General features: G+C 40.9%; 81 pseudogenes; all 81 read left to right on the forward strand.

Annotated features, from left to right (window-relative positions):
- Window positions 1-434: 434 nt before the first annotated feature.
- Window positions 435-553, forward strand: LOC142675980 (5S ribosomal RNA; annotated as a pseudogene).
- Window positions 554-806: 253 nt separating this feature from the next.
- On the forward strand, window positions 807-925 carry LOC142676321 (5S ribosomal RNA; annotated as a pseudogene).
- Window positions 926-992: 67 nt separating this feature from the next.
- On the forward strand, window positions 993-1,111 carry LOC142675935 (5S ribosomal RNA; annotated as a pseudogene).
- Window positions 1,112-1,178: 67 nt separating this feature from the next.
- Window positions 1,179-1,297, forward strand: LOC142676116 (5S ribosomal RNA; annotated as a pseudogene).
- Window positions 1,298-1,364: 67 nt separating this feature from the next.
- Window positions 1,365-1,483, forward strand: LOC142676215 (5S ribosomal RNA; annotated as a pseudogene).
- A 67-nt stretch (window positions 1,484-1,550) lies between these two features.
- Window positions 1,551-1,669, forward strand: LOC142676178 (5S ribosomal RNA; annotated as a pseudogene).
- A 67-nt stretch (window positions 1,670-1,736) lies between these two features.
- Window positions 1,737-1,855, forward strand: LOC142676281 (5S ribosomal RNA; annotated as a pseudogene).
- A 67-nt stretch (window positions 1,856-1,922) lies between these two features.
- LOC142676259 (5S ribosomal RNA) lies at window positions 1,923-2,041 on the forward strand (annotated as a pseudogene).
- A 67-nt stretch (window positions 2,042-2,108) lies between these two features.
- On the forward strand, window positions 2,109-2,227 carry LOC142675999 (5S ribosomal RNA; annotated as a pseudogene).
- Window positions 2,228-2,294: 67 nt separating this feature from the next.
- LOC142675958 (5S ribosomal RNA) lies at window positions 2,295-2,413 on the forward strand (annotated as a pseudogene).
- Window positions 2,414-2,854: 441 nt separating this feature from the next.
- Window positions 2,855-2,973, forward strand: LOC142676282 (5S ribosomal RNA; annotated as a pseudogene).
- Window positions 2,974-3,040: 67 nt separating this feature from the next.
- On the forward strand, window positions 3,041-3,159 carry LOC142676260 (5S ribosomal RNA; annotated as a pseudogene).
- A 67-nt stretch (window positions 3,160-3,226) lies between these two features.
- Window positions 3,227-3,345, forward strand: LOC142676018 (5S ribosomal RNA; annotated as a pseudogene).
- A 67-nt stretch (window positions 3,346-3,412) lies between these two features.
- LOC142676075 (5S ribosomal RNA) lies at window positions 3,413-3,531 on the forward strand (annotated as a pseudogene).
- A 626-nt stretch (window positions 3,532-4,157) lies between these two features.
- Window positions 4,158-4,276, forward strand: LOC142676150 (5S ribosomal RNA; annotated as a pseudogene).
- A 67-nt stretch (window positions 4,277-4,343) lies between these two features.
- Window positions 4,344-4,462, forward strand: LOC142675967 (5S ribosomal RNA; annotated as a pseudogene).
- Window positions 4,463-4,529: 67 nt separating this feature from the next.
- LOC142676241 (5S ribosomal RNA) lies at window positions 4,530-4,648 on the forward strand (annotated as a pseudogene).
- A 67-nt stretch (window positions 4,649-4,715) lies between these two features.
- LOC142676299 (5S ribosomal RNA) lies at window positions 4,716-4,834 on the forward strand (annotated as a pseudogene).
- Window positions 4,835-4,901: 67 nt separating this feature from the next.
- On the forward strand, window positions 4,902-5,020 carry LOC142676126 (5S ribosomal RNA; annotated as a pseudogene).
- A 67-nt stretch (window positions 5,021-5,087) lies between these two features.
- Window positions 5,088-5,206, forward strand: LOC142676076 (5S ribosomal RNA; annotated as a pseudogene).
- A 626-nt stretch (window positions 5,207-5,832) lies between these two features.
- LOC142676152 (5S ribosomal RNA) lies at window positions 5,833-5,951 on the forward strand (annotated as a pseudogene).
- A 67-nt stretch (window positions 5,952-6,018) lies between these two features.
- Window positions 6,019-6,137, forward strand: LOC142675968 (5S ribosomal RNA; annotated as a pseudogene).
- Window positions 6,138-6,204: 67 nt separating this feature from the next.
- On the forward strand, window positions 6,205-6,323 carry LOC142676242 (5S ribosomal RNA; annotated as a pseudogene).
- Window positions 6,324-6,390: 67 nt separating this feature from the next.
- Window positions 6,391-6,509, forward strand: LOC142676300 (5S ribosomal RNA; annotated as a pseudogene).
- Window positions 6,510-6,576: 67 nt separating this feature from the next.
- Window positions 6,577-6,695, forward strand: LOC142676194 (5S ribosomal RNA; annotated as a pseudogene).
- A 253-nt stretch (window positions 6,696-6,948) lies between these two features.
- On the forward strand, window positions 6,949-7,067 carry LOC142676212 (5S ribosomal RNA; annotated as a pseudogene).
- A 67-nt stretch (window positions 7,068-7,134) lies between these two features.
- Window positions 7,135-7,253, forward strand: LOC142676120 (5S ribosomal RNA; annotated as a pseudogene).
- A 67-nt stretch (window positions 7,254-7,320) lies between these two features.
- LOC142676223 (5S ribosomal RNA) lies at window positions 7,321-7,439 on the forward strand (annotated as a pseudogene).
- A 67-nt stretch (window positions 7,440-7,506) lies between these two features.
- Window positions 7,507-7,625, forward strand: LOC142676203 (5S ribosomal RNA; annotated as a pseudogene).
- Window positions 7,626-7,878: 253 nt separating this feature from the next.
- On the forward strand, window positions 7,879-7,997 carry LOC142676320 (5S ribosomal RNA; annotated as a pseudogene).
- Window positions 7,998-8,064: 67 nt separating this feature from the next.
- LOC142676068 (5S ribosomal RNA) lies at window positions 8,065-8,183 on the forward strand (annotated as a pseudogene).
- A 252-nt stretch (window positions 8,184-8,435) lies between these two features.
- LOC142676305 (5S ribosomal RNA) lies at window positions 8,436-8,554 on the forward strand (annotated as a pseudogene).
- Window positions 8,555-8,807: 253 nt separating this feature from the next.
- LOC142676327 (5S ribosomal RNA) lies at window positions 8,808-8,926 on the forward strand (annotated as a pseudogene).
- A 67-nt stretch (window positions 8,927-8,993) lies between these two features.
- LOC142676176 (5S ribosomal RNA) lies at window positions 8,994-9,112 on the forward strand (annotated as a pseudogene).
- Window positions 9,113-9,366: 254 nt separating this feature from the next.
- LOC142676337 (5S ribosomal RNA) lies at window positions 9,367-9,485 on the forward strand (annotated as a pseudogene).
- Window positions 9,486-9,924: 439 nt separating this feature from the next.
- On the forward strand, window positions 9,925-10,043 carry LOC142675936 (5S ribosomal RNA; annotated as a pseudogene).
- Window positions 10,044-10,110: 67 nt separating this feature from the next.
- LOC142676117 (5S ribosomal RNA) lies at window positions 10,111-10,229 on the forward strand (annotated as a pseudogene).
- Window positions 10,230-10,296: 67 nt separating this feature from the next.
- Window positions 10,297-10,415, forward strand: LOC142676216 (5S ribosomal RNA; annotated as a pseudogene).
- Window positions 10,416-10,482: 67 nt separating this feature from the next.
- LOC142676179 (5S ribosomal RNA) lies at window positions 10,483-10,601 on the forward strand (annotated as a pseudogene).
- A 439-nt stretch (window positions 10,602-11,040) lies between these two features.
- LOC142676011 (5S ribosomal RNA) lies at window positions 11,041-11,159 on the forward strand (annotated as a pseudogene).
- A 67-nt stretch (window positions 11,160-11,226) lies between these two features.
- LOC142676110 (5S ribosomal RNA) lies at window positions 11,227-11,345 on the forward strand (annotated as a pseudogene).
- A 627-nt stretch (window positions 11,346-11,972) lies between these two features.
- LOC142676261 (5S ribosomal RNA) lies at window positions 11,973-12,091 on the forward strand (annotated as a pseudogene).
- Window positions 12,092-12,158: 67 nt separating this feature from the next.
- On the forward strand, window positions 12,159-12,277 carry LOC142676023 (5S ribosomal RNA; annotated as a pseudogene).
- A 67-nt stretch (window positions 12,278-12,344) lies between these two features.
- On the forward strand, window positions 12,345-12,463 carry LOC142676318 (5S ribosomal RNA; annotated as a pseudogene).
- A 626-nt stretch (window positions 12,464-13,089) lies between these two features.
- LOC142676314 (5S ribosomal RNA) lies at window positions 13,090-13,208 on the forward strand (annotated as a pseudogene).
- A 67-nt stretch (window positions 13,209-13,275) lies between these two features.
- Window positions 13,276-13,394, forward strand: LOC142675965 (5S ribosomal RNA; annotated as a pseudogene).
- Window positions 13,395-13,461: 67 nt separating this feature from the next.
- LOC142676243 (5S ribosomal RNA) lies at window positions 13,462-13,580 on the forward strand (annotated as a pseudogene).
- A 67-nt stretch (window positions 13,581-13,647) lies between these two features.
- LOC142675938 (5S ribosomal RNA) lies at window positions 13,648-13,766 on the forward strand (annotated as a pseudogene).
- Window positions 13,767-13,833: 67 nt separating this feature from the next.
- Window positions 13,834-13,952, forward strand: LOC142676049 (5S ribosomal RNA; annotated as a pseudogene).
- Window positions 13,953-14,205: 253 nt separating this feature from the next.
- Window positions 14,206-14,324, forward strand: LOC142676050 (5S ribosomal RNA; annotated as a pseudogene).
- A 67-nt stretch (window positions 14,325-14,391) lies between these two features.
- Window positions 14,392-14,510, forward strand: LOC142676204 (5S ribosomal RNA; annotated as a pseudogene).
- Window positions 14,511-14,577: 67 nt separating this feature from the next.
- On the forward strand, window positions 14,578-14,696 carry LOC142676035 (5S ribosomal RNA; annotated as a pseudogene).
- Window positions 14,697-14,763: 67 nt separating this feature from the next.
- On the forward strand, window positions 14,764-14,882 carry LOC142676264 (5S ribosomal RNA; annotated as a pseudogene).
- A 67-nt stretch (window positions 14,883-14,949) lies between these two features.
- Window positions 14,950-15,068, forward strand: LOC142675984 (5S ribosomal RNA; annotated as a pseudogene).
- Window positions 15,069-15,135: 67 nt separating this feature from the next.
- Window positions 15,136-15,254, forward strand: LOC142675987 (5S ribosomal RNA; annotated as a pseudogene).
- Window positions 15,255-15,321: 67 nt separating this feature from the next.
- LOC142676141 (5S ribosomal RNA) lies at window positions 15,322-15,440 on the forward strand (annotated as a pseudogene).
- A 67-nt stretch (window positions 15,441-15,507) lies between these two features.
- LOC142676153 (5S ribosomal RNA) lies at window positions 15,508-15,626 on the forward strand (annotated as a pseudogene).
- Window positions 15,627-15,693: 67 nt separating this feature from the next.
- On the forward strand, window positions 15,694-15,812 carry LOC142676082 (5S ribosomal RNA; annotated as a pseudogene).
- A 67-nt stretch (window positions 15,813-15,879) lies between these two features.
- On the forward strand, window positions 15,880-15,998 carry LOC142676004 (5S ribosomal RNA; annotated as a pseudogene).
- Window positions 15,999-16,065: 67 nt separating this feature from the next.
- LOC142676048 (5S ribosomal RNA) lies at window positions 16,066-16,184 on the forward strand (annotated as a pseudogene).
- Window positions 16,185-16,437: 253 nt separating this feature from the next.
- On the forward strand, window positions 16,438-16,556 carry LOC142676006 (5S ribosomal RNA; annotated as a pseudogene).
- Window positions 16,557-16,628: 72 nt separating this feature from the next.
- Window positions 16,629-16,747, forward strand: LOC142676032 (5S ribosomal RNA; annotated as a pseudogene).
- Window positions 16,748-16,814: 67 nt separating this feature from the next.
- Window positions 16,815-16,933, forward strand: LOC142676201 (5S ribosomal RNA; annotated as a pseudogene).
- A 67-nt stretch (window positions 16,934-17,000) lies between these two features.
- Window positions 17,001-17,119, forward strand: LOC142676267 (5S ribosomal RNA; annotated as a pseudogene).
- Window positions 17,120-17,186: 67 nt separating this feature from the next.
- On the forward strand, window positions 17,187-17,305 carry LOC142676016 (5S ribosomal RNA; annotated as a pseudogene).
- Window positions 17,306-17,372: 67 nt separating this feature from the next.
- On the forward strand, window positions 17,373-17,491 carry LOC142676113 (5S ribosomal RNA; annotated as a pseudogene).
- Window positions 17,492-17,558: 67 nt separating this feature from the next.
- On the forward strand, window positions 17,559-17,677 carry LOC142676079 (5S ribosomal RNA; annotated as a pseudogene).
- A 67-nt stretch (window positions 17,678-17,744) lies between these two features.
- LOC142676143 (5S ribosomal RNA) lies at window positions 17,745-17,863 on the forward strand (annotated as a pseudogene).
- Window positions 17,864-18,116: 253 nt separating this feature from the next.
- LOC142676250 (5S ribosomal RNA) lies at window positions 18,117-18,235 on the forward strand (annotated as a pseudogene).
- Window positions 18,236-18,675: 440 nt separating this feature from the next.
- Window positions 18,676-18,794, forward strand: LOC142676122 (5S ribosomal RNA; annotated as a pseudogene).
- Window positions 18,795-18,861: 67 nt separating this feature from the next.
- LOC142676255 (5S ribosomal RNA) lies at window positions 18,862-18,979 on the forward strand (annotated as a pseudogene).
- A 67-nt stretch (window positions 18,980-19,046) lies between these two features.
- On the forward strand, window positions 19,047-19,165 carry LOC142676065 (5S ribosomal RNA; annotated as a pseudogene).
- Window positions 19,166-19,978: 813 nt separating this feature from the next.
- Window positions 19,979-20,097, forward strand: LOC142676098 (5S ribosomal RNA; annotated as a pseudogene).
- A 67-nt stretch (window positions 20,098-20,164) lies between these two features.
- Window positions 20,165-20,283, forward strand: LOC142675926 (5S ribosomal RNA; annotated as a pseudogene).
- Window positions 20,284-20,350: 67 nt separating this feature from the next.
- LOC142676180 (5S ribosomal RNA) lies at window positions 20,351-20,469 on the forward strand (annotated as a pseudogene).
- Window positions 20,470-20,536: 67 nt separating this feature from the next.
- On the forward strand, window positions 20,537-20,655 carry LOC142676199 (5S ribosomal RNA; annotated as a pseudogene).
- Window positions 20,656-20,722: 67 nt separating this feature from the next.
- LOC142676046 (5S ribosomal RNA) lies at window positions 20,723-20,841 on the forward strand (annotated as a pseudogene).
- A 67-nt stretch (window positions 20,842-20,908) lies between these two features.
- Window positions 20,909-21,027, forward strand: LOC142676057 (5S ribosomal RNA; annotated as a pseudogene).
- A 67-nt stretch (window positions 21,028-21,094) lies between these two features.
- LOC142675988 (5S ribosomal RNA) lies at window positions 21,095-21,213 on the forward strand (annotated as a pseudogene).
- Window positions 21,214-21,280: 67 nt separating this feature from the next.
- Window positions 21,281-21,399, forward strand: LOC142676144 (5S ribosomal RNA; annotated as a pseudogene).
- A 253-nt stretch (window positions 21,400-21,652) lies between these two features.
- Window positions 21,653-21,771, forward strand: LOC142676127 (5S ribosomal RNA; annotated as a pseudogene).
- Window positions 21,772-21,777: the final 6 nt, after the last annotated feature.

Below are 21,777 nucleotides of genomic sequence, written 5' to 3' on the forward strand. Positions count from 1 at the left end.
ATGTCGTTTAGAATTTGTTTCACAATCGATTAAAAATAATAATAGACTAAAGCTTTAAAAGTTAATGGCCATTCTTAGCTGAAATGTGCCTTTTCTCGTCAAATTGCAGATGAATAACAATTTAACACCTCGCTAGTACCAGTGTGGGAGACTGTCTGGGAATCCGTGGTGCTGTTGACTTTTTATTATGTAGTTTAGAATTTGTTTCACAATCGATTAAAAATAAAAATAGACTAAAGCTTTAAAAGTTAATAGCCATTCTAAGCTTAAATGTGCCTTTTCTCGTCAAATCGCAGATATATAACACTTTAAGGCCTCGCTAGTACGAGTGTGAGAGACTCTCGGGTTATCGGTGGTGCGGTTGACTTTTTATTAGGTCGTCTAGATTTTGTTTCACAATAGATTAAATAGTACTATGGATTAACATTTTTAACGTCAATGGCCATTCTAAGCTGAATGTTCCTGCTCTCGTCAGATCGCAGAAGTTACACAGCTTAAGGCCTCGCTAGTACCAGTGTGGGAGACTGTCTGGGAATCCGTGGTGTGGTTGACTTTTTATTATGTCGTTTAGATTTTGTTTCACAATCGATTAAAAAGGAATATGGATTAAAGCATTTAATGTCAATGGCCATTCTAAGCTGAATGTCCCTTTTCTCGTCAGATCGCAGAAGTTACATATCTTAAGGCCTCGCTAGTACCAGTGTGGGAGACTGTCTGGGAATCCGTGGTGCGGTTGCCTTTTTATTATGTCGTTTAGATTTTGTTGCACAATCGATTAAAAAGGACTATGGATTAAAGCATATAACGTCAATGGCCATTCTAAGATAAATGTGCCTGCTCTCGTCAGATCGCAGAAGTTACACAGCTTAAGGCCTCGCTAGTACCAGTGTGGGAGACTGTCTGGGAATCCGTGGTGCGGTTGAATTATTATTATGTCGTTTAGATTTTGTTTCACAATCGATTAAAGAGGACTATGGATTAAAGCATTTAATGTCAATGGCCATTCTAAGCTGAATGTCCCTGCTCTCGTCAGATCGCAGAAGTTACACAGCTTAAGGCCTCGCTAGTACCAGTGTGGGAGACTGTCTGGGAATCCGTGGTGCGGTTGACTTTTTATTATGTCGTTTAGATTTTGTTTCACAATAGATTAAATAGGACTATGGATTAAAGAATTTAAAGTCAATGGCCATTCTAAGCTGAATGTCCCTGCTCTCGTCAGATCGCAGAAGTTACACAGCTTAAGGCCTCGCTAGTACCAGTGTGGGAGACTGTCTGGGAATTCGTGGTGCGGTTGAAATTTTATTATGTCGTTTAGAATTTGTTTCACAATCGATTAAAAAGGACTATGGATTAAAGCATTTAATGTCAATGGCCATTCTAAACTGAATGTCCCTGCTCTCGTCAGATCGCAGAAGTTACACAGCTTAAGGCCTCGCTAGTACCAGTGTGGGAGACTGTCTGGGAATCCGTGGTGCGTTTGACTTTTTATTATGTCGTTTAGATTTTGTTTCACAATAGATTAAATAGGACTATGGATTAAGGGTTTTAATGTCAAAAGCCATTCTAAGCTGGATGTGCCTGCTCTCGTCAGATCGCAGAAGTTACACAGCTTAAGGCTTCGCTAGTACCAGTGTGGGAGACTGTCTGGGAATCCGTGGTGCAGTTGACTTTTTATTATGTCGTTTAGATTTTGTTTCACAATCGATTAAAAACGACTATGGACTAAAGCATTTAATGTCAATGGCCATTCTAAGCTGAATGTGCCTCCTCTCGTCAGATCGCAGAAGTTACACAGCTTAAGGCCTCGCTAGTACCAGTGTGGGAGACTGTCTGGGAATCCGTGGTGCGGTTGCCTTTTTATTATGTCGTTTAGATTTTGTTGCACAATCGATTAAAAAGGACTATGGATTAAAGCATTTAATGTCAATGGCCATTCTAAGATAAATGTGCCTGCTCTCGTCAGATCGCAGAAGTTACACAGCTTAAGGCCTCGCTAGTACCAGTGTAGGAGACTGTCTGGGAATCCGTGGTGCGTTTGACTTTTTATTATGTCGTTTAGATTTTGTTTCACAATAGATAAAATAGGACTATGGATTAAAGCATTTAACGTCAATGGCCATTCTAAGCTGAATGTGCCTGCTCTCGTCAGAACGCAGAAGTTACACAGCTTAAGGCCTCGCTAGTACCAGTGTGGGAGACTGTCTGGGAATCCGTGGTGCGGTTGACTTTTTATTATGTCGTTTAGATTTTGTTTCACAATCGATTAAAAAGGACTATGGATTAAAGCAGTTATTGTCAATGGCCATTCTAAGCTGAATGTGCCTGCTCTCGTCAGATCGCAGAAGTTACACAGCTTAAGGCCTCGCTAGTACCAGTGTGGGAGACTGTCTGGGAATCTGTGGTGCGGTTGACTTTTTATTATGTCGTTTAGAATTTGTTTCACAATCGATTAAAAATAATAATAAACTAAAGCTGTAAAAGTTAATGGCTATTCTTAGGTGAAATGTGCCTTTTCTCGTCATATCGCAGATCAATAACACTTTAACACCTCGCTAGTACCAGTGTGGGAGACTGTCTGGGCTTCCGTGGTGCTGTTGACTTTTTATTATGTCGTTTAGAATATCTTTCACAATTGTTTAAAAATAAAAATAGACTAAAACTTTAAAAGTTAATAGCCATTCTAAGCTTAAATGTGCCTTTTCTCGTCAAATCGCAGATATATAACACTTTAAGGCCTCGCTAGTATGAGTGTGAGAGACTGTCTGGGAATCCGAGGTGCGGTTGACTTTTTATTATGTCGTTTAGATTTTGTTTCACAATCGATTAAAAACGACTATGGATTAAAGCATTTAATGTCAATGGCCATTCTAAGCTGAATGTGCCTCCTCTCGTCAGATCGCAGAAGTTACACAGCTTAAGGCCTCGCTAGTACCAGTGTGGGAGACTGTCTGGGAATCCGTGGTGCGGTTGCCTTTTTATTATGTCGTTTAGATTTTGTTGCACAATCGATTAAAAAGGACAATGGATTAAAGCATTTAATGTCAATGGCCATTCTAAGATAAATGTGCCTGCTCTCGTCAGATCGCAGAAGTTACACAGCTTAAGGCCTCGCTAGTACCAGTGTAGGAGACTGTCTGGGAATCCGTGGTGCGTTTGACTTTTTATTATGTCGTTTAGATTTTGTTTCACAATAGATAAAATAGGACTATGGATTAAAGCATTTAACGTCAATGGCCATTCTAAGCTGAATGTGCCTGCTCTCGTCAGAACGCAGAAGTTACACAGCTTAAGGCCTCGCTAGTACCAGTGTGGGAGACTGTCTGGGAATCCATGGTGCGGTTGACTTTTTATTATGTCGTTTAGATTTTGTTTCACAATCGATTAAAAAGGACTATGGATTAAAGCAGTTATTGTCAATGGCCATTCTAAGCTGAATGTGCCTGCTCTTGTCAGATCGCAGAAGTTACACAGCTTAAGGCCTCGCTAGTACCAGTGTGGGAGACTGTCTGGGAATCCGTGGTGCGGTTGACTTTTTATTATGTCGTTTAGAATTTGTTTCACAATCGATTAAAAATAATAATAAACTAAAGCTGTAAAAGTTAATGGCTATTCTTAGGTGAAATGTGCCTTTTCTCGTCATATCGCAGATCAATAACACTTTAACACCTCGCTAGTACCAGTGTGGGAGACTGTCTGGGCTTCCGTGGTGCTGTTGACTTTTTATTATGTCGTTTAGAATATCTTTCACAATTGTTTAAAAATAAAAATAGACTAAAACTTTAAAAGTTAATAGCCATTCTAAGCTTAAATGTGCCTTTTCTCGTCAAATCGCAGATATATAACACTTTAAGGCCTCGCTAGTACGAGTGTGAGAGACTGTCTGGGAATCCGAGGTGCGGTTGACTTTTTATTATGTCGTTTAGATTTTTTTCACTATCGATTAAAATGGACTATGGATGAAAGCATTTAATGTCAATGGCCGTTCTAAGCTGAATGTGCCTGCTCTTGTCAAATTGCAGAAGTTACACAGCTTAAGGCCTTGCTAGTACCAGTGTGGGAGACTGTCTGAGAATACGTGGTGCGGTTGACTTTTTATTATGTCGTTTAGATTTTGTTTCACAATCGATTAAAAAGGACTATGGATTAAAGCATTTAATGTCAATGGCCATTCTAAGCTGAATGTGCCTGCTCTCGTCAGAGCGCCGAAGTTACACAGCTTAAGGCCTCGCTAGTACCAGTGTGGGAGACTGTCTGGGAATCCGTGGTGCGGTTGACTTTTTATTATGTTGTTTAGATTTTGTTTCACAATCGATTAAAAAGGACTATGGATTAAAGCATTTAATGTCAATGGCCATTCTAAGCTGGATGTGCCTGCTCTCGTCAGATCGCAGAAGTTACACAGCTTAAGGCCTCGCTAGTACCAGTGTGGGAGACTGTCTGGGAATCTGTGGTGCAGTTGACTTTTTATTATGTCATTTAGATTTTGCTTCACAATAGATTAAATAGGACTATGGATTAAAGCATTTAACGTCAATGGCCATTCTAAGCTGAATGTGCCTGCTCTCGTCAGAACGCAGAAGTTACACAGCTTAAGGCCTCGCTAGTACCAGTGTGGGAGACTGTCTGGGAATCTGTGATGCGGTTGAATTTTTATTATGTCGTTTAGATTTTGTTTCACAATCGATTAAAAAGGACTATGGATTAAAGCATTTAATGTCAATGGCCATTCTAAGCTGAATGTCCTTGCTCTCGTCAGATCGCAGAAGTTACACAGCTTAATGCCTCACTAGTACCAGTGTGGGAGACTGTCTGGGAATCCGTGGTGCAGTTGACTTTTTATTATGTTGTTTAGATTTTGTTTCACACTAGATTAAATAGGACTATGGATTAAGGCTTTTAATGTCAATGGCCATTCTAAGCTGAATGTGCCTGCTCTCGTTAGATTGCAGAAGTTACACAGCTTAAGGCCTCGCTAGTACCTGTGTGGGAGACTGTCTGGGAATCCGTGGTGCGGTTGACTTTTTATTATGTCGTTTAGATTTTGTTTCACAATCGATTAAAAAGGACTATGGATTAAAGCAGTTATTGTCAATGGCCATTCTAAGCTGAATGTGCCTGCTCTTGTCAGATCGCAGAAGTTACACAGCTTAAGGCCTCGCTAGTACCAGTGTGGGAGACTGTCTGGGAATCCGTGGTGCGGTTGACTTTTTATTATGTCGTTTAGAATTTGTTTCACAATCGATTAAAAATAATAATAAACTAAAGCTGTAAAAGTTAATGGCTATTCTTAGGTGAAATGTGCCTTTTCTCGTCATATCGCAGATCAATAACACTTTAACACCTCGCTAGTACCAGTGTGGGAGACTGTCTGGGCTTCCGTGGTGCTGTTGACTTTTTATTATGTCGTTTAGAATATCTTTCACAATTGTTTAAAAATAAAAATAGACTAAAACTTTAAAAGTTAATAGCCATTCTAAGCTTAAATGTGCCTTTTCTCGTCAAATCGCAGATATATAACACTTTAAGGCCTCGCTAGTACGAGTGTGAGAGACTGTCTGGGAATCCGAGGTGCGGTTGACTTTTTATTATGTCGTTTAGATTTTTTTCACTATCGATTAAAATGGACTATGGATGAAAGCATTTAATGTCAATGGCCGTTCTAAGCTGAATGTGCCTGCTCTTGTCAAATTGCAGAAGTTACACAGCTTAAGGCCTTGCTAGTACCAGTGTGGGAGACTGTCTGAGAATACGTGGTGCGGTTGACTTTTTATTATGTCGTTTAGATTTTGTTTCACAATCGATTAAAAAGGACTATGGATTAAAGCATTTAATGTCAATGGCCATTCTAAGCTGAATGTGCCTGCTCTCGTCAGAGCGCCGAAGTTACACAGCTTAAGGCCTCGCTAGTACCAGTGTGGGAGACTGTCTGGGAATCCGTGGTGCGGTTGACTTTTTATTATGTTGTTTAGATTTTGTTTCACAATCGATTAAAAAGGACTATGGATTAAAGCATTTAATGTCAATGGCCATTCTAAGCTGGATGTGCCTGCTCTCGTCAGATCGCAGAAGTTACACAGCTTAAGGCCTCGCTAGTACCAGTGTGGGAGACTGTCTGGGAATCTGTGGTGCAGTTGACTTTTTATTATGTCATTTAGATTTTGCTTCACAATAGATTAAATAGGACTATGGATTAAAGCATTTAACGTCAATGGCCATTCTAAGCTGAATGTGCCTGCTCTCGTCAGAACGCAGAAGTTACACAGCTTAAGGCCTCGCTAGTACCAGTGTGGGAGACTGTCTGGGAATCTGTGATGCGGTTGAATTTTTATTATGTCGTTTAGATTTTGTTTCACAATCGATTAAAAAGGACTATGGATTAAAGCATTTAATGTCAATGGCCATTCTAAGCTGAATGTCCTTGCTCTCGTCAGATCGCAGAAGTTACACAGCTTAATGCCTCACTAGTACCAGTGTGGGAGACTGTCTGGGAATCCGTGGTGCAGTTGACTTTTTATTATGTTGTTTAGATTTTGTTTCACACTAGATTAAATAGGACTATGGATTAAGGCTTTTAATGTCAATAGCCATTCTAAGCTGAATGTGCCTGCTCTCGTCAGATCGCAGAAGTTACACAGCTTAAGTCCTCGCTAGTACCAGTGTGGGAGACTGTCTGGGAATCCGTGGTACGGTTGACTTTTTATTATGTCGTTTAGATTTTGTTTCACAATCGATTAAAAAGGACTATGGATTAAAGCATTTAATGTCAATGGCCATTCTAAGATAAATGTGCCTGCTCTCTTCAGATCGCAGCAGTTACACAGCTTAAGGCCTCGCTAGTACCAGTGTGGGAGACTGTCTGGGAATCCGTGGTGCGGTTGCCTTTATATTATGTCGTTTAGATTTTGTTTCACAATAGATTAAATAGGACTATGGATTAAAGCAGTTATTGTCAATGGCCATTCTAAGCTGAATGTGCCTGCTCTCGTTAGATCGCAGAAGTTACACAGCTTAACGCCTCGCTAGTACCAGTGTGGGAGACTGTCTGGGAATCCGTGGTGCGGTTGACTTTTTATTATGTCGTTTAGATTTTGTTTCACAATCGATTAAAAAGGACTATGGATTAAAGCATTTAATGTCAATGGCCATTCTAAGCTGAATGTGCCTGCTCTCGTCAAATCGCAGAAGTTACACAGCTTAAGGCCTCGCTAGTACCAGTGTGGGAGACTGTCTGGGAATCCGTGGTGCGGTTGACTTTTTATTATGTCGTTTAGATTTTGTTTCACAATAGATTAAATAGGACTATGGATTAAAGCATTTAATGTCAATGGCCATTCTAAGCTGAATGTGCCTGCTCTCGTCAGAACGCAGAAGTTACATAGCTTAAGGCCTCGCTAGTACCAGTGTGGGAGACTGTCTGGGAATCCGTGGTGCGGTCGAATTTTTATTATGTCGTTTAGATTTTGTTTCACAATCGATTAAAAAGGACTATGGATTAAAGCATTTAATGTCAATGGCCATTCTAAGCTGAATGTCCCTGCTCTCGTCAGATCGCAGAAGTTACACAGATTAAGGCCTCGCTAGTACCAGTGTGGGAGACTGTCTGGGAATCCGTGGTGCGGTTGCCTTTTCATTATGTTGCTTAGATTTTGTTTCACAATAGATTAAATAGGACTATGGATTAAGGCTTTTAACGTCAATGGCCATTCTAAGCTGAATGTGCCTGCTCTCGTCAAATCGCAGAAGTTACACAGCATAAGGCCTCGCTAGTACCAGTGTGGGAGAATGTCTGGGAATCCGTGGTGCGGTTGACTTTTTATTATGTCGTTTAGATTTTGTTTCACAATAGATTAAATAGGACTATGGATTAAAGCATTTAACGTCAATGGCCATTCTCAGCTGAATGTGCCTGCTCTCGTCAGATCGCAGAAGTTACACAGCTTAAGGCCTCGCTAGTACGAGTGTGGGAGTCTGTCTGGGAATCCGTGGTGCGGTTGAATTTTTATTATGTCGTTTAGATTTTGTTTCACAATCGATTAAAAAGGACTATGGATTAAAGCATTTAATGTCAATGGCCATTCTAAGCTGAATGTGCCTGCTCTCGTCAGATCGCAGAAGTTACACAGCTTAAGTCCTCGCTAGTACCAGTGTGGGAGACTGTCTGGGAATCCGTGGTGCGGTTGACTTTTTATTATGTCGTTTAGATTTGTTTCTTAATCGATTAAAATGGACTATGGATTAAAGCATTTATTGTCAATGGCCGTTCTAAGGTGAATGTGCCTGCGCTCGTCACATCGCAGAAGTTACACAGCTTAAGGCCTCACTTGTACCAGTGTGGGAGACTGTCTGGGAATCCGTGGTGCGGTTTAATTTTTATTATGTCGTTTAGATTTTGTTTCACAATCGATTAAAAAGGACTATGGAATAAAGCATTTAAGGTCAATGGCCATTCTAAGCTGAATGTGCCTGCTCTCGTCAGATCGCAGAAGTTACACAGCTTAAGGCCTCGCTAGTACCAGTGTGGGAGACTGTCTGGGAATCCGTGGTGCGGTTGACTTTTTATTATGTCGTTTAGATTTTGTTTCACAATCGATTAAAAAGGACTGTGGATTAAAGCATTTAATGTCAATGGCCGTTCTAAGCTGAATGTGCCTGCTCTCGTCAGAGCGCCGAAGTTACACAGCTTAAGTCCTCGCTAGTACCAGTGTGGGAGACTGTCTGGGAATCCGTGGTGCGGTTGACTTTTTATTATGTCGTTTAGATTTTGTTTCACAATAGATTAAATAGGACTATGGATTAAAGCATTTAACGTCAATGGCCATTCTCAGCTGAATGTGCCTGCTCTCGTCAGATTGCAGAAGTTACACAGCTTAAGGCCTCTCTAGTACCAGTGTGGGAGACTGTCTGGGAATCCGTGGTGCGGTTGAATTTTTATTATGTCGTTTAGATTTTGTTTCACAATAGATTAAATAGGACTATGGATTAAAGCATTTAATGTCAATGGCCATTCTAGGCTGAATGTGCCTGCTCTCGTCAGATCGCAGAAGTTACACAGCTTAAGGCCTCACTAGTACCAGTGTGGGAGACTGTCTGGGAATCCATGGTGCGGTTGACTTTTTATTATGTCGTTTAGAATTTGTTTCACAATCGATTAAAAATAATAATAAACTAAAGCTTTAAAAGTTAATGGCTATTCTAAGGTGAAATGTGCCTTTTCTCGTCAAATCGCAGATCAATAACACTTTAACACCTCGCTAGTAGCAGTGTGGGAGACTGTCTGGGCTTCCGTGGTGCTGTTGACTTTTTATTATGTCGTTTAGATTTTGTTTCACAATCGATTAAAAACGACTATGGATTAAAGCATGTAACGTCAATGGCCATTCTAAGCTGAATGTGCCTGCTCTCGTCAGATCGCAGAAGTTACACAGCTTAAGGCCTCGCTAGTACCAGTGTGGGAGACTGTCTGGGAATCCGTGGTGCAGTTGACTTTTTATTATGTCGTTTAGATTTTGTTTCACAATCGATTAAAAACGACTATGGATTAAAGCATTTAATATCAATGGCCATTCTAAGCTGAATGTGCCTCCTCTCGTCAGATCGCAGAAGTTACACAGTTTAAGGCCTCGCTAGTACCAGTGTGGGAGACTGTCTGGGAATCCGTGGTGCGGTTGCCTTTTTATTATGTCGTTTAGATTTTGTTGCACAATCGATTAAAAAGGACTATGGATTAAAGCATATAAAGTCAATGGCCGTTCTAAGATAAATGTGCCTGCTCTCGTCAGATCGCAGAAGTTACACAGCTTAAGGCCTCGCTAGTACCAGTGTGGGAGACTGTCTGGGAATCCGTGGTGCGGTTGAATTATTATTATGTCGTTTAGATTTTTTTTCACAATCGATTAAAGAGGACTATGGATTAAAGCATTTAATGTCAATGGCCATTCTAAGCTGAATGTCCCTGCTCTCGTCAGATCGCAGAAGTTACACAGCTTAAGGCCTCGCTAGTACCAGTGTGGGAGACTGTCTGGGAATCCGTGGTGCGGTTGACTTTTTATTATGTCGTTTAGATTTTGTTTCACAATAGATTAAATAGGACTATGGATTAAAGAATTTAAAGTCAATGGCCATTCTAAGCTGAATGTCCCTGCTCTCGTCAGATCGCAGAAGTTACACAGCTTAAGGCCTCGCTAGTACCAGTGTGGGAGACTGTCTGGGAATTCGTGGTGCGGTTGAAATTTTATTATGTCGTTTAGAATTTGTTTCACAATCGATTAAAAAGGACTATGGATTAAAGCATTTAATGTCAATGGCCATTCTAAACTGAATGTCCCTGCTCTCGTCAGATCGCAGAAGTTACACAGCTTAAGGCCTCGCTAGTACCAGTGTGGGAGACTGTCTGGGAATCCGTGGTGCGTTTGACTTTTTATTATGTCGTTTAGATTTTGTTTCACAATAGATTAAATAGGACTATGGATTAAGGGTTTTAATGTCAAAAGCCATTCTAAGCTGGATGTGCCTGCTCTCGTCAGATCGCAGAAGTTACACAGCTTAAGGCTTCGCTAGTACCAGTGTGGGAGACTGTCTGGGAATCCGTGGTGCAGTTGACTTTTTATTATGTCGTTTAGATTTTGTTTCACAATCGATTAAAAACGACTATGGATTAAAGCATTTAATGTCAATGGCCATTCTAAGCTGAATGTGCCTCCTCTCGTCAGTTCGCAGAAGTTACACAGCTTAAGGCCTCGCTAGTACCAGTGTGGGAGACTGTCTGGGAATCCGTGGTGCGGTTGCCTTTTTATTATGTCGTTTAGATTTTGTTGCACAATCGATTAAAAAGGACTATGGATTAAAGCATTTAATGTCAATGGCCATTCTAAGATAAATGTGCCTGCTCTCGTCAGATCACAGAAGGTACACAGCTTAAGGCCTCGCTAGTACCAGTGTAGGAGACTGTCTGGGAATCCGTGGTGCGTTTGACTTTTTATTATGTCGTTTAGATTTTGTTTCACAATAGATAAAATAGGACTATGGATTAAAGCATTTAACGTCAATGGCCATTCTAAGCTGAATGTGCCTGCTCTCGTCAGAACGCAGAAGTTACACAGCTTAAGGCCTCGCTAGTACCAGTGTGGGAGACTGTCTGGGAATCCGTGGTGCGGTTGACTTTTTATTATGTCGTTTAGATTTTGTTTCACAATCGATTAAAAAGGACTATGGATTAAAGCAGTTATTGTCAATGGCCATTCTAAGCTGAATGTGCCTGCTCTCGTCAGATCGCAGAAGTTACACAGCTTAAGCCCTCGCTAGTACCAGTGTGGGAGACTGTCTGGGAATCCGTGGTGCGGTTGACTTTTTATTATGTCGTTTAGAATTTGTTTCACAATCGATTAAAAATAATAATAAACTAAAGCTGTAAAAGTTAATGGCTATTCTTAGGTGAAATGTGCCTTTTCTCGTCATATCGCAGATCAATAACACTTTAACACCTCGCTAGTACCAGTGTGGGAGACTGTCTGGGCTTCCGTGGTGCTGTTGACTTTTTATTATGTCGTTTAGAATATCTTTCACAATTGTTTAAAAATAAAAATAGACTAAAACTTTAAAAGTTAATAGCCATTCTAAGCTTAAATGTGCCTTTTCTCGTCAAATCGCAGATATATAACACTTTAAGGCCTCGCTAGTACGAGTGTGAGAGACTGTCTGGGAATCCGAGGTGCGGTTGACTTTTTATTATGTCGTTTAGATTTTGTTTCACAATCGATTAAAAACGACTATGGATTAAAGCATTTAATGTCAATGGCCATTCTAAGCTGAATGTGCCTCCTCTCGTCAGATCGCAGAAGTTACACAGCTTAAGGCCTCGCTAGTACCAGTGTGGGAGACTGTCTGGGAATCCGTGGTGCGGTTGCATTTTTATTATGTCGTTTAGATTTTGTTGCACAATCGATTAAAAAGGACAATGGATTAAAGCATTTAATGTCAATGGCCATTCTAAGATAAATGTGCCTGCTCTCGTCAGATCGCAGAAGTTACACAGCTTAAGGCCTCGCTAGTACCAGTGTAGGAGACTGTCTGGGAATCCGTGGTGCGTTTGACTTTTTATTATGTCGTTTAGATTTTGTTTCACAATAGATAAAATAGGACTATGGATTAAAGCATTTAACGTCAATGGCCATTCTAAGCTGAATGTGCCTGCTCTCGTCAGAACGCAGAAGTTACACAGCTTAAGGCCTCGCTAGTACCAGTGTGGGAGACTGTCTGGGAATCCGTGGTGCGGTTGACTTTTTATTATGTCGTTTAGATTTTGTTTCACAATCGATTAAAAAGGACTATGGATTAAAGCAGTTATTGTCAATGGCCATTCTAAGCTGAATGTGCCTGCTCTCGTCAGATCGCAGAAGTTACACAGCTTAAGGCCTCGCTAGTACCAGTGTGGGAGACTGTCTGGGAATCCGTGGTGCGGTTGACTTTTTATTATGTCGTTTAGAATTTGTTTCACAATCGATTAAAAATAATAATAAACTAAAGCTGTAAAAGTTAATGGCTATTCTTAGGTGAAATGTGCCTTTTCTCGTCATATCGCAGATCAATAACACTTTAACACCTCGCTAGTACCAGTGTGGGAGACTGTCTGGGCTTCCGTGGTGCTGTTGACTTTTTATTATGTCGTTTAGAATATCTTTCACAATTGTTTAAAAATAAAAATAGACTAAAACTTTAAAAGTTAATAGCCATTCTAAGCTTAAATGTGCCTTTTCTCGTCAAATCGCAGATATATAACACTTTAAGGCCTCGCTAGTACGAGTGTGAGAGACTGTCTGGGAATCCGAGGTGCGGTTGACTTTTTATTATGTCGTTTAGATTTTTTTCACTATCGATTAAAATGGACTATGGATGAAAGCATTTAATGTCAATGGCCGTTCTAAGCTGAATGTGCCTGCTCTTGTCAAATTGCAGAAGTTACACAGCTTAAGGCCTTGCTAGTACCAGTGTGGGAGACTGTCTGAGAATACGTGGTGCGGTTGACTTTTTATTATGTCGTTTAGATTTTGTTTCACAATCGATTAAAAAGGACTATGGATTAAAGCATTTAATGTCAATGGCCATTCTAAGCTGAATGTGCCTGCTCTCGTCAGAGCGCCAAAGTTACACAGCTTAAGGCCTCGCTAGTACCAGTGTGGGAGACTGTCTGGGAATAAGTGGTGCGGTTGACTTTTTATTATGTTGTTTAGATTTTGTTTCACAATCGATTAAAAAGGACTATGGATTAAAGCATTTAATGTCAATGGCCATTCTAAGCTGAATGTGCCTGCTCTCGTCAGATCGCAGAAGTTACACAGCTTAAGGCCTCGCTAGTACCAGTGTGGGAGACTGTCTGGGAATCTGTGGTGCAGTTGACTTTTTATTATGTCATTTAGATTTTGCTTCACAATAGATTAAATAGGACTATGGATTAAAGCATTTAACGTCAATGGCCATTCTAAGCTGAATGTGCCTGCTCTCGTCAGAACGCAGAAGTTACACAGCTTAAGGCCTCGCTAGTACCAGTGTGGGAGACTGTCTGGGAATCTGTGATGCGGTTGAATTTTTATTATGTCGTTTAGATTTTGTTTCACAATCGATTAAAAAGGACTATGGATTAAAGCATTTAATGTCAATGGCCATTCTAAGCTGAATGTCCCTGCTCTCGTCAGATCGCAGAAGTTACACAGCTTAAGGCCTCGCTAGTACCAGTGTGGGAGACTGTCTGGGAATCCGTGGTGCGGTTGACTTTTTATTATGTCGTTTAGATTTTGTTTCACAATCGATTAAAAAGGACTATGGATTAAAGCATTTAATGTCAATGGCCATTCTAAGCTGAATGTGCCTGCTCTCGTCAGATCGCAGAAGTTACACAGCTTAAGGCCTCGCTAGTACCAGTGTGGGAGACTGTCTGGGAATCCGTGGTGCGGTTGAATTTTTATTATGTCGTTTAGATTTTGTTTCACAATCGATTAAAAAGGACTATGGATTAAAGCATTTAATGTCAGTGGCCATTCTAAGCTGAATGTGCCTCCTCTCTTCAGATCGCAGAAGTTACACAGCTTAAGGCCTTGCTAGTACCAGTGTGGGAGACTGTCTGGGAATCCGTGGTGCGGTCGACTTTTTATTATGTCGTTTAGATTTTGTTTCACAATAGATTAAATAGGACTATGGATTAAAGCATTTAACGTCAATGGCCATTCTAAGCTGAATGTGCCTGCTCTCGTCAGATCGCAGAAGTTACACAGCTTAAGGCCTCGCTAGTACCAGTGTGGGAGACTGTCTGGGAATCCGTGGTGCGGTTGAATTTTTATTATGTCGTTTAGATTTTGTTTCACAATCGATTAAAAAGGACTATGGATTAAAGCATTTAATGTCAATGGCCATTCTAAGCTGAATGTGCCTACTCTCGTCAGATCGCAGAAGTTACACAGCTTAAGGCCTTGCTAGTACCAGTGTGGGAGACTGTCTGGGAATCCGTGGTGCGGTTGACTTTTTATTATGTCGTTTAGATTTTGTTTCACAATAGATTAAATAGGACTATGGATTAAAGCACTTAACGTCAATCGCCATTCTAAGCTGAATGTGCCTGCTCTCGTCAGAACGCAGAAGTTACACAGCCTAAGGCCTCGCTAGTACTAGTGTGGGAGACTGTCTGGGAATCCGTGGTGCGGTTGACTTTTTATTATGTCGTTTAGATTTTGTTTCACAATCGATTAAAAAGGACTATGGATTAAAGCATTTAACGTCAATGGCCATTCTAAGCTGAATGTGCCTGCTCTCGTCAGCTCGCAGAAGTTACACAGCTTAAGGCCTCGCTAGTACCAGTGTGGGAGACTGTCTGGGAATCCGTCGTGCGGTTGACTTTTTATTATGTCGTTTAGATTTTGTTTCACAATAGATTAATTAGTACTATGGATTAAAGCATTGACCGTCAATGGCCATTCTAAGCTGAATGTGCCTGCTCTCGTCAGAACGCAGAAGTTACACAGCTTAAGGCCTCGCTAGTACCAGTGTGGGAGACTGTCTGGGAATCCGTGGTGCGGTTGAATTTTTATTATGTCGTTTAGATTTTGTTTCACAATCGATTAAAAAGGACTATGGATTAAAGCATTTAACGTCAATGGCCATTCTAAGCTGAATGTGCCTGCTCTCGTCAGAACGCAGAAGTTACACAGCTTAAGGCCTCGCTAGTACCAGTGTGGGAGACTGTCTGGGAATCCGTGGTGCGGTTGAATTTTTATTATGTCGTTTAGATTTTGTTTCACAATCGATTAAAAAGGACTATGGATTAAAGCATTTAACGTCAATGGCCATTCTAAGCTGAATGTGCCTGCTCTCGTCAGATCGCAGAAGTTACACAGCTTAAGGCCTCGCTAGTACCAGTGTGGGAGACTGTCTGGGAATCCGTCGTGCGGTTGACTTTTTATTATGTCGTTTAGATTTTGTTTCACAATAGATTAAATAGTACTATGGATTAAAGCATTGACCGTCAATGGCCATTCTAAGCTGAATGTGCCTGCCCTCGTCAGAACGCAGAAGTTACACAGCTTAAGGCCTCGCTAGTACCAGCGTGGGAGACTGTCTGGGAATCCGTGGTGCGGTTGAACTTTTATTATGTCGTTTAGATTTTGTTTCACAATCGATTAAAAAGGACTATGGATTAAAGCATTTAATGTCAATGGCCTTTCTAAGCTGAATGTCCCTGCTCTCGTCAGATCGCAGAAGTTACACAGCTTAAGGCCTCGCTAGTACCAGTGTGGGAGACTGTCTGGGAATCCGTGGTGCGGTTGACTTTTTATTATGTCGTTTAGATTTTGTTTCACAATCGATTAAAAAGGACTATGGATTAAAGCATTTAATGTCAATGGCCATTCTAAGCTGAATGTGCCTGCTCTCGTCAGATCGCAGAAGTTACACAGCTTAAGGCCTCGCTAGTACCAGTGTGGGAGACTGTCTGGGAATCCGTGGTGCGGTCGACTTTTTATTATGTCGTTTAGATTTTGTTTCACAATAGATTAAATAGGACTATGGATTAAAGCATTTAACGTCAATCGCCATTCTAAGCTGAATGTGCCTGCTCTCGTCAGAACGCAGAAGTTACACAGCCTAAGGCCTCGCTAGTACTAGTGTGGGAGACTGTCTGGGAATCCGTGGTGCGGTTGACTTTTTATTATGTCGTTTAGATTTTGTTTCACAATCGATTAAAAAGGACTATGGATTAAAGCATTTAATGTCAATGGCCATTCTAAGCTGAATGTGCCTCCTCTCGTCAGATCGCAGAAGATACACAGCTTAAGGCCTTGCTAGTACTAGTGTGGGAGACTGTCTGGGAATCCGTGGTGCGGTTGACTTTTTATTATGTCGTTTAGATTTTGTTTCACAATAGATTAAATAGGACTATGGATTAAAGCATTTAACGTCAATGGCCATTCTTAGCTGAATGTGCCTGCTCTCGTCAGATCGCAGAAGTTACACAGCTTAAGGCCTTGCTAGTACCAGTGTGGGAGACTGTCTGGGAATCCGTGGTGCGGTTGACTTTTTACTATGTCGTTTAGATTTTGTTTCACAATAGATTAAATAGGACTATGGATTAAAAAAAAAAAATTAACGTCAATGGCCATTCTAAGCTGAATGTCCCTGCTCTCGTCAGATCGCAGAAGTTACACAGCTTAAGGCCTTGCTAGTACCAGTGTGGGAGACTGTCTGGGAATCCGTGGTGCGGTTGACTTGTTATTATGTCGTTTAGATTTTGTTTCACAATAGATTAAATAGGACTATGGATTAAAGCATTTAACGTCAATGGCCATTCTAAGATGAATGTGCCTGCTCTCGTCAGATCGCAGAAGTTACACAGCTTAAGGCCTCGCTAGTACCAGTGTGGGAGACTGTCTGGGAATCCGTGGTGCGGTTGAATTTTTATTATGTCGTTTAGATTTTGTTTCACAATCGATTAAAAAGGACTATGGATTAAAGCATTTAATGTCAATGGCCATTCTAAGCTGAATGTCCCTGCTCTCGTCAGCTCGCAGAAGTTACACAGCTTAAGGCCTCGCTAGTACCAGTGTGGGAGACTGTCTGGGAATCCGTGGTGAGGTTGACTTTTTATTATGTCGTTTAGATTTTGTTTCACAATCGATTAAAAAGGACTATGGATTAAAGCATTTAATGTCAATGGCCGTTCTAAGCTGAATGTGCCTGCTCTCGTCAGATCGCAGAAGTTACACAGCTTAAGGCCTCGCTAGTACCAGTGTGGGAGACTGTCTGGGAATCCGTGGTGCGGTTGACTTTTTAATATGTTGTTTAGATTTTGTTTCACAATCAATTAAAAAGGACTGTGGATTAAAGCATTTAATGTCAATGGCCATTCTAAGCTGAATGTGCCTGCTCTCGTCAGATCGCCGAAGTTACACAGCTTAAGGCCTCGCTAGTACCAGTGTGGGAGACTGTTTGGGAATCCGTGGTGCGGTTGACTTTTTATTATGTCGTTTAGATTTTGTTTCACAATAGATTAAATAGTACTATGGATTAAAGCATTGACGGTCAATGGCTATTCTAAGCTGAATGTGCCTGCTCTCGTCAGAACGCAGAAGTTACACAGCTTAAGGCCTCGCTAGTACCAGTGTGGGAGACTGTCTGGGAATCCGTGGTGCGGTTGAATTTTTATTATGTCGTTTAGATTTTGTTTCACAATCGATTAAAAAGGACTATGGATTAAAGCATTTAACGTCAATGGCCATTCTAAGCTGAATGTGCCTGCTCTCGTCAGATCGCAGAAGTTACACAGCTTAAGGCCTCGCTAGTACCAGTGTGGGAGACTGTCTGGGAATCCGTGGTGCGGTTGTATTTTTATTATGTCGTTTAGATTTTGTTTCACAATCGATTAAAAAGGACTATGGATTAAAGCATTTAATGTAAATTGCCATTCTAAGCTGAATGTCCCTGCTCTCGTCACAACGCAGAAGTTACACAGCTTAAGGCCTCGCTAGTACCAGTGTGGGAGACTGTCTGGGAATCAGTGGTGCGGTTGACTTTTTATTATGTCGTTTAGATTTTGTTTCACAATCGATTAAAAAGGACTATGCATTAAAGCATTTAATGTCAATGGCCATTCTAAGCTGAATGTGCCTGCTCTCGTTAGATCACAGAAGTTACACAGCTTAAGGCCTCGCTAGTACCAGTGTGGGAGACTGTCTGGGAATCCATGGTGCGGTTGACTTTTTATTATGTCGTTTAGAAATTGTTTCACAATCGATTAAAAATAATAATAAACTAAAGCTTTAAAAGTTAATGGCTATTCTTAGGTGAAATGTGCCTTTTCTCGTCAATTCGCAGATCAATAACACTTTAACACCTCGCTAGTACCAGTGTGGGAGACTGTCTGGGCTTCCGTGGTGCTGTTGACTTTTTATTATGTCGTTTAGAATTTCTTTCACAATTGTTTAAAAATAAAAATATACTAAAGCTTTAAAAGTTAATAGCCATTCTAAGCTTAAATGTGCCTTTTCTCGTCAAATCGCAGATATATAACACTTTAAGGCCTCGCTAGTACGAGTGTGAGAGACTGTCTGGGAATCCGAGGTGCGGTTGACTTTTTATTATGTCGTTTAGATTTGTTTCACAATCGATTAAAATGGACTATGGATGAAAGCTTGTAAAGTCAATGGCCATTCTAAGCTGAATGTGCCTGCTCTTGTCAGATCGCAGAAGTTACACAGCTTAAGGCCTTGCTAGTACCAGTGTGGGAGACTGTCTGGGAATACGTGGTGCGGTTGACTTTTTATTATGTCGTTTAGATTTTGTTTCACAATCGATTAAAAAGGACTATGGATTAAAGCATTTAATGTCAATGGCCATTCTAAGCTGAATGTGCCTGCTCTCGTCAGATCGCAGAAGTTACACAGCTTAAGGCCTCGCTAGTACCAGTGTGGGAGACTGTCTGGGAATCCGTGTGCGGTTGACTTTTTATTATGTCGTTTAGATTTTGTTTCACAATCGATTAAAAAGGACTATGGATTAAAGCATTTAATGTCAATGGCCATTCTAAGCTGAATGTGCCTGCTCTCGTCAGATTGCAGAAGTTACACAGCTTAAGGCCTTGCTAGTACCAGTGTGGGAGACTGTCTGGGAATCCATGGTGCGGTTGACTTTTTATTATGTCGTTTAGAATTTGTTTCACAATCGATTAAAAATAATAATAAACTAAAGCTTTAAAAGTTAATGGCTATTCTTAGGTGAACTGTGCCTTTTCTCGTCAAATCGCAGATCAATAACACTTTAACACCTCGCTAGTACCAGTGTGGAAGACTGTCTGGGCTTCCGTGGTGCTGTTGACTTTTTATTATGTCGTTTAGAATTTCTTTCACAATTGTTTAAAAATAAAAATAGACTAAAGCTTTAAAAGTTAATAGCCATTCTAAGCTTAAATGTGCCTTTTCTCGTCAAATCGCAGATATATAACACTTTAAGGCCTCGCTAGTACCAGTGTGGGAGACTGTCCGGGAATCCGTGGTGCGGTTGACTTTTTATTATGTTGTTTAGATTTTGTTTCACAATAGATTAAATAGGACTATGGATTAAGGCTTTTAATGTCAATGGCCTTTCTAAGCTGAATGTACCTGCTCTCGTCAGATCACAGAAGTTACACAGCCTAAGGCCTCGCTAGTACCAGTGTGGGAGACTGTCTGGGAATCCGTGGTGCGGCTGACTTTTTATTATGTCGTTTAGATTTTGTTTCACAATAGATTAAATAGGACTATGGATTAAGGCTTTTAATGTCAATGGCCATTCTAAGCGGAATGTGCCTGCTCTCGTCAAATCGCAGATATATAACACTTTAAGGCCTCGCTAGTACGAGTGTGAGAGACTGTCTGGGAATCCGAGGTGCGGTTGACTTTTTATTATGTCGTTTAGATTTTGTTTCACAATCGATTAAAAAGGACTATGGATTAAAGCATTTATTGTCAATGGCCATTCTAAGCTGAATGTGCCTGCTCTCGTCAGATCGCAGAAGTTACACAGCTTAAGGCCTCGCTAGTACCAGTGTGGGAGACTGTCTGGGAATCCGTAGTGCGGTTGACTTTTTATTATGTCGTTTCGATTTTGTTTCACAATCGATTAAAAAGGACTATGGATTAAAGCATTTAATGTCAATGGCCATTCTAAGCTGAATGTGCCTGCTCTCGTCAGATCGCAGAAGTTACACAGCTTAAGGCCTCGCTAGTACCAGTGTGGGAGACTGTCTGGGAATCCGTGGTGCGGTTGGCTTTTTATTATGTTGTTTAGATTTTGTTTCACAATAGATTAAATAGGACTATGGATTAAGGCTTTTAATGTCAATGGCCATTCTAAGCTGAATGTGCCTGCTCTCGTCAGATCGCAGAAGTTACACAGCTTAAGGGCTCGCTAGTACCAGTGTGGGAGACTGTCTGGGAATCCGTGGTGCGGTTGACTTTTTATTATGTCGTTTAGATTTTGTTTCACAATAGATTAAATAGGACTATGGATTAAAGCATTTAACGTCAATGGCCATTCTAAGCTGAATGTGCCTGCTCTCGTCAGATTGCAGAAGTTACACAGCTTAAGGCCTCGCTAGTACCAGTGTGGGAGACTGTCTGGGAATCCGTGGTGCGGTTGAATTTTTATTATGTCGTTTAGATTTAGTTTCACAATCGATTAAAAAGGACTATGGATTAAAGCATTTAATGTCAATGGCCATTCTAAGCTGAATGTCCCTGCTCTCGTCAGATCGCAGAAGTTACACAGCTTAAGGCCTCGCTAGTACCAGTGTTGGAGACTGTCTGGGAATCCGTGGTGCGGTTGACTTTTTAATATGTTGTTTAGATTTTGTTTCACAATCAATTAAAAAGGACTATGGATTAAAGCATTTAATGTCAATGGCCATTCTAAGCTGAATGTGCCTGCTCTCGTCAGATCGCCGAAATTACACAGCTTAAGGCCTCGCTAGTACCAGTGTGGGAGACTGTCTGGGAATCCGTGGTGCGGTTGACTTTTTATTATGTCGTTTAGATTTTGTTTCACAATAGATTAAATAGTACTATGGATTAAAGCATTGACCGTCAATGGCCATTCTAAGCTGAATGTGCCTGCTCTCGTCAGAACGCAGAAGTTACACAGCTTAAGGCCTCGCTAGTACCAGTGTGGGAGACTGTCTGGGAATCCGTGGTGCGGTTGAATTTTTATTATGTCGTTTAGATTTTGTTTCACAATCGATTAAAAAGGACTATGGATTAAAGCATTTAACGTCAATGGCCATTCTAAGCTGAATGTGCCTGCTCTCGTCAGATCGCAGAAGTTACACAGCTTAAGGCCTCGCTAGTACCAGTGTGGGAGACTGTCTGGGAATCCGTGGTGCGGTTGTATTTTTATTATGTCGTTTAGATTTTGTTTCACAATCGATTAAAAAGGACTATGGATTAAAGCATTTAATGTCAATTGCCATTCTAAGCTGAATGTCCCTGCTCTTGTCACAACGCAGAAGTTACACAGCTTAAGGCCTCGCTAGTACCAGTGTGGGAGACTGTCTGGGAATCAGTGGTGCGGTTGACTTTTTATTATGTCGTTTAGATTTTGTTTCACAATCGATTAAAAAGGACTATGCATTAAAGCATTTAATGTCAATGGCCATTCTAAGCTGAATGTGCCTGCTCTCGTTAGATCGCAGAAGTTACACAGCTTAAGGCCTCGCTAGTACCAGTGTGGGAGACTGTCTGGGAATCCATGGTGCGGTTGACTTTTTAT

This window comes from Rhinoderma darwinii (genome assembly GCF_050947455.1).
Source record: "Rhinoderma darwinii isolate aRhiDar2 chromosome 2 unlocalized genomic scaffold, aRhiDar2.hap1 SUPER_2_unloc_28, whole genome shotgun sequence".
Lineage (NCBI taxonomy): Eukaryota > Metazoa > Chordata > Amphibia > Anura > Rhinodermatidae > Rhinoderma > Rhinoderma darwinii.